This window comes from Cylas formicarius, unplaced genomic scaffold (assembly GCF_029955315.1).
Source record: "Cylas formicarius isolate icCylForm1 unplaced genomic scaffold, icCylForm1.1 PGA_scaffold_12__32_contigs__length_19106922, whole genome shotgun sequence".
Lineage (NCBI taxonomy): Eukaryota > Metazoa > Arthropoda > Insecta > Coleoptera > Brentidae > Cylas > Cylas formicarius.
Genome location: NW_026844225.1, coordinates 3,387,088 through 3,393,175, shown reverse-complemented (window position 1 = coordinate 3,393,175; position 6,088 = coordinate 3,387,088). Strand labels below are relative to the sequence as shown.

General features: G+C 36.2%; 1 long non-coding RNA gene across 1 annotated transcript; it reads left to right on the top strand.

Moving 5' to 3' along the window:
* The first annotated feature begins 543 nt into the window (after positions 1–543).
* Positions 544–1,212, top strand: LOC132695875 (uncharacterized). Its single transcript, XR_009617898.1, has 3 exons — positions 544–702; positions 753–946; positions 996–1,212. It is a non-coding gene; the product is annotated as an uncharacterized LOC132695875 (long non-coding RNA).
* Positions 1,213–6,088: the final 4,876 nt, after the last annotated feature.

The following is a 6,088-nucleotide window of genomic DNA, read 5'->3' as shown; positions in this document are numbered from 1 at the left end:
TCGTCAAGCAGAAACCGAGAAGAAAAGTGACGCTTGTGGTGTTTGCTGACAATCCGACCCTGCTTCGTGTACAAATGCAATGACATTTCGGCAGGGCTATAGGCTACGAAACCTTTCAAACTCGAAAAGGACGAACTGTTTTAAAGAAAAAAGGTACTTCATTTTTGGTAAAAGTAATAGATAATTTTTTTTTCGCTAAATATTCCACAGATCGATGTAACTCGTCAAGCAGAATCCGAGAAGAAAAGTGACCGGGGGTGCTGTTTGCTGACAATCCGACCCTGCTTCGTGTACAAATGCAATGCCATTTCGGCAGGGCTATAGGCTACGAAACCTTTCGAACTCGAAAATGCGCTACTAATTTTGAATAGGTACTTAATATTGGGTAAAAGTAATAGATAAGATTGTTTTACATTAAATATTTGACAGATCGATGTAACTCGTCAAGCGGAATCCGAGAAGAAAAATGACGGATGTGCTGTTTGCTGATAGTCCAGAACGGCTTCGTGTACAAATGCATGGCGGGGAGACCAGAAAGTTTTCGAAACTGCGTGAGTGGAAGTCTGCGTTGGACAAATTTTGAAAATATCTGAAGGTTTAACGAATTTTGGAGAATTCGACAGAGCTACAGACTACGAAACCTTTCGAAACGAACACACGTGTCCTGTTGAACTTGAAAAAAACGAAATTATTTTTAAAAAGGTATATTGTTGCTAAATAATAGATTTTTTTTTAATTAAAATATTTGACAGATCATGGTAACTCGTGAAGCAACATCTCAGAATTGAATCGGGGAACGAGGAATCAAAAAAAGGTTAACAATTTGGATCATTTTGGAAGATACATACGCCGCGCTTTTCAAAGCGGACAGACGTGCCCTTGTCCAACTGAAACGAACACACGTGTCCTGTTGAACTTGAAAAAAGACGAAATTATTTTTAAAAAGGTATATTGTTGCTAAATAATAGATTTTTTTTAATTGAAATATTTGACAGATCATGGTAACTCGTGAAGCAACATCTCAGAATTGAATCGGCGAGTTGTGTATTTGCTGGCAATCCGAGCCTGCTTGGATCATTTTGGAAGATACATACGCCTGCGCTTTTCAAAGCGGACAGACGTGCCCGTGTCCAACTTGACAAAGGCGGAATTATTTTAGGAAAGGTATATTATTTGTAAAAAAAATATACAATTTTTAAGTAACATATTTGACAGACCATGGCAACTAGTAAAGCAGAATCCGAGAATTCAATCGGCGGCTGTATGTTGACTGACAAGAATATAATTGCTGTTAATCCGGCCCTGCTTCTTGTACAAATGCATAGTGGGGAGACATGAACATTTTTCGAAATTGCGGCCCTATCCTCTTGGGATTCTACGTTGGACAAATTCTGAAAACGACCCAGCAATATAATTGGTGAGAAAATAGTTTTTTTGTTGTGTTAACAGTTAACAATTTTTTATTTTGGAAATAAGGGGTTTCAGTGTGTACTGGTATTAGTGAATCAATTTAATGATCTCAGCATCTCTAAACCCCCATCTTGAGACGCGTTAACGATCCGGATCGAGTTACGTCGCGTAATTGTGTCACTTTTTTTAATTAAAAAATGAAAGAGATGTACCTACCATACTTTATAAACCCCTACTCCCCTTTGGAGGTGATGAAATAAGTTTTGGCATAAAATATAAGTTCCTCGTATTACTTTGATATGATAAGTATAAGTCTTGCTTGTTTTTTTTTTTTAAAGGAGGTTCAAACCCGTGCGAGGTGAGGTTTGATATATGAAACAGACCAGTCATGGGGACACGAGATATGCAAAGTTTCAGCGTAGTCGTCGCCACATCGCTGCCAACACTGCATATATAAGGAATCACGAACCATTCAGGTAAAATTTTGAAAACACATATTTATGGCAATATAGAACCTCTCTATTTTTTAACAGGAATATTGAGACTTAGACCAGTATCTTTTTAAGTAGGCATGTGGGGTAAAGAAGACGCAGAAGCTTCAGTCGGGTACCATCGGTAACGTAGGCGATTAATATATTTCCACCACTACATATGTTGGATTGGAATTTCCCATTTGATGCTTTGACTGACTAAATGAGGAAACTTGGAGGTAAGCTCTTACGGAATTCTATCGAGATATGTTTAGTAACATATTGGTGCATTACTCTGTCTTCCAGTCAGTTTCACATAAACTTTGCACGTATTATAGAAATGCCACCTACTTTTTTTTTGTGTTAATATTATTGAAAGTAGTAGCTGGTAGCTGTAGTCGTAAGCCCAGAGAGTCTCTGTTTTGAACATAATACACAAAATGGGGCGTTCAAAAACAATAGACTGCATGCCTTTTAGAGTCGGCGTAAACTATGGTCATATACCCCTGATCAAATTCAGAACTACAAAATCGTTGTGTCTCTGCATTAAAAATAATAGTAAAATTTATTGTAGGCACCAAGTAGAGTATCGAAAATTTCCATTTTTAGTGCCAAATTGGTTACTCCAGTAAATTCCAACTGTTCTAATTTTTTTAAAATAATTTATGATGTTAGTGAGTTTCATTGCAATTATTTGTTACTTAAACTTTCTGCGTATTAAACCTTAATTAACAATACGCTATTCGTTAACGCAGGTAGAATTAATGACGCTGACTAACCTGATTTTGTCCAGGGGGGCGTAGTACGGTAGCTTGTACTGTGATGTTTGGTAGTTTGGCGGTGAGCTCTCATTTATAAAACTGGGGAATGTTTCGTTATCTTCAAATTGTAAACACGTATCATTAGAATTATATTTTTAAAATATTGATTAGGACATGTACTAAGTAACTAAATGCTCTAGCAAAAATATTCACACATATTGCGGAAAACGTACAAATTTAAATTAGAGAAAATTAACTATTTTTAGAGGTTGGTTTTTCAAAAAGGCGGGGGGGATTTAGTTAAAGAACAGATAGAGACTAAAGGGAAGCTCTATGAGAAAAGTTAGAATTAAAAAATCGATGTTTTCGTGTCATAGCGAAAGATGGATTATTATTAAAAATAATACTTGCATTAATTGTTGTCACCATTTGTGAAAAATATGGAAAACATCCTCTAGGTTCGCATACCTTTTTTTTTAATTTTTTTTAAGGTGGCTAACAAAATACACAGACAGAAAAGTTTAGATCCTGTTCGTTAATGTAGCGCATAGAAAAAAATTAGAAAAGAGAACGTTTCGTGTATGGCATACGTAGTTAGTACGGAATATTAATCTGAAGGCTGCAAGACAGTGAAAGAGTGATGCGCTTAAGTGTGGTTCAGAGAGGTTATTTGGGCTGTAGAAGTTTTTCTTTGAACAGGGTTCAAATAGCGTCTCCTAGAGCGTTAGTAGAGAAGAGTATTACAGTATTTAATATAAGCGCCCAGATTTCATTATTGTTGAGATTGCATAGAAACACACTTTCACGTAGTAGTCGCAGCAGCTTTAAAGTATATGACTTTTTAGTTAAGATGCCTTTCGAGTTTGCTTTATGGCTTGATAGGAAATTAAAGGGTAGATACAGATAAGTCCCGAAAAAAAGTATGTACACTATCCTCAAAGATCAGCAATAAATAAAAGAAATTGATGAAATAGTAAAGTTGACTGCGATATCTTAAAATCATCAATAAGATAGATAAATTAATTTTGAAAATATTAAATAATAAAAACAAATAATAAAATAGCAAAGAAAATCAAAATTATCAATAAGATAGATAAATTAATTTTGTAAATATTAAATAATAAAAATAAAATTATAATAGCAAAGAAAGCCTACCACGGCCACATACACATAATATTTTCGACATATGAACTTTTCCCAGATAAATAGTCAAATATCTCACGATACCTTAAAACAGAAACATGCGGAAATATGTATGAAGTTAACGCACGGTAGATGGCTTAGTAAATTAATAATGTATATGGTTTCTAATATCCTACTTTATTAATGAAAATTTTAACCAGGTTTTTGTTTTGCAGATATTATTGGTGGTGCCTGCCAGCTTCCAGTTCCGAGAAAAGAAATCCAATACTTTTCGTCTTTATTTTCCCTGTCATTTGTGCGCAATAAAAGTACAGTTTGTACCCGCCTGGGTACACATTCGCAGAACTATATGTTTTTAAAATAAATGTTATGGTCAATATTCACTAGGTGGGGTTACCTTATTAAAGAAAATCTTATTCCAAGAGGGGACACTAGTTTACATTCGAACCGCTAGAGGGTGCAGATGGTCACGCGAACAATATGATCAAGTCTCATTGACGCCATTGCTTTTCTTAGGGGTGGGAAAATATCTGGGCTCTGATTCGCTTCGCCGCCATCGCAAACTAGAGGTGGGGAGATTGATTAAACCCCATTGGTGCTTGCTTATCCAATGGGGGCCAGTTTCAAGGGATTATGGGTAAAGGGGGAGGAGCTAAAGAGTCGTGGGGAGGAGGACACGCCCACAAAAGGGAGAGGAGTGGGGGAAGCCTCTATTATACATATCTCTACTACAATGGTCGTTTGCAGTAGGTAGGTTTCGAACCTACGCTGCCATAGAGAATCTGATTTCTAGTCAGATGCCTTAACCGACTGACCAGGGATAAATCTGTTTGAAAGTAGAACTATTTCTGGTGATGTGCCATGTATTTCAAATATAAGGGCATTATATTGTTATAATATTATGCACTCAATCCCCATAATTGACAAAATTTTTTGGGTTGATTTGCTAATTAAAAAATTTATAATTCAAGCAAAACAATGGTCGTTTGCAGTAGGTAGGTTTCGAACCTACGCGGCCATAGAGAATCTGATTTCTACTCAGACGCCTTAACCGACAGACCAGGGCTAAATCTGTTTGAAAGTAGAACTATTTCTGGTGATGTGCCATGCATTTGAATAATAAGAGCATTATATTGTTATAAACTTACCCACTCAATCCACATGATTGACAAAATTTTCTGGGCCGAGCTGCTAATTACAAAAATTATATTTCAAGCAAAATAATGGTCGTTTTGCAGTAGGTAGGTTTCGAACCTACGCTGCCACAGAGAATCTGATTTCTAGTCAGATGCCTTAACCGACTGACCAGGGATAAATCTGTTTGAAAGTAGAACTATTTCTGGTGATGTGCCATGTATTTCAAATATAAGGGCATTATATTGTTATAAATTTATGCACTCAATCCCCATAATTGACAAAATTTTCTGGGCTGTGCTGCTAATTACAAAAATTATATTTCAAGCAAAACAACGGTCGTTTGCAGTAGGTAGGTTTCGAAACTACGCTGCCATAGAGAATCTGATTTCTACTCAGACGCCTTAACCGACAGACAGAAAGTAGAACTATTTCTGGTGATGTGCCATGCATTTGAATTATAAGAGCATTATATTGTTATAAACTTACCCACTCAATCCACATGATTGACAAAATTTTCTGGGCCGAGCTGCTAATTACAAAAATTATATTTCAAGCAAAACAATGGTCGTTTGCAGTAGGTAGGTTTCGAACCTACGCTGCCATAGAGAATCTGGTTTCTAGTCAGATGCCTTAACCGACTGACCAGGGATAAATCTGTTTCAAAGTAGAACTATTTCTGGTGATGTGCCATGCATTTCAAATATAAGGGCATTATATTGTTATAAATTTATGCACTCAATCCCCATAATTGACAAAATTTTCTGGGCTGTGCTGCTAATTACAAAAATTATATTTCAAGCAAAACAATGGTCGTTTTCAGTAGGTAGGTTTCGAAACTACGCTGCCATAGAGAATCTGATTTCTAGTCAGACGCCTTAACCGACAGACCACGGATAAATCTGTTTGAAAGTAGAACTATTTCTGGTGATGTGCCATGCATTTGAATTATAAGAGCATTATATTGTTATAATATTATGCACTCAATCCCCATAATTGACAAAATTTTTTGGGTTGATTTGCTAATTAAAAAATTTATAATTCAAGCAAAACAATGGTCGTTTGCAGTAGGTAGGTTTCGAACCTACGCGGCCATAGAGAATCTGATTTCTACTCAGACGCCTTAACCGACAGACCAGGGCTAAATCTGTTTGAAAGTAGAACTATTTC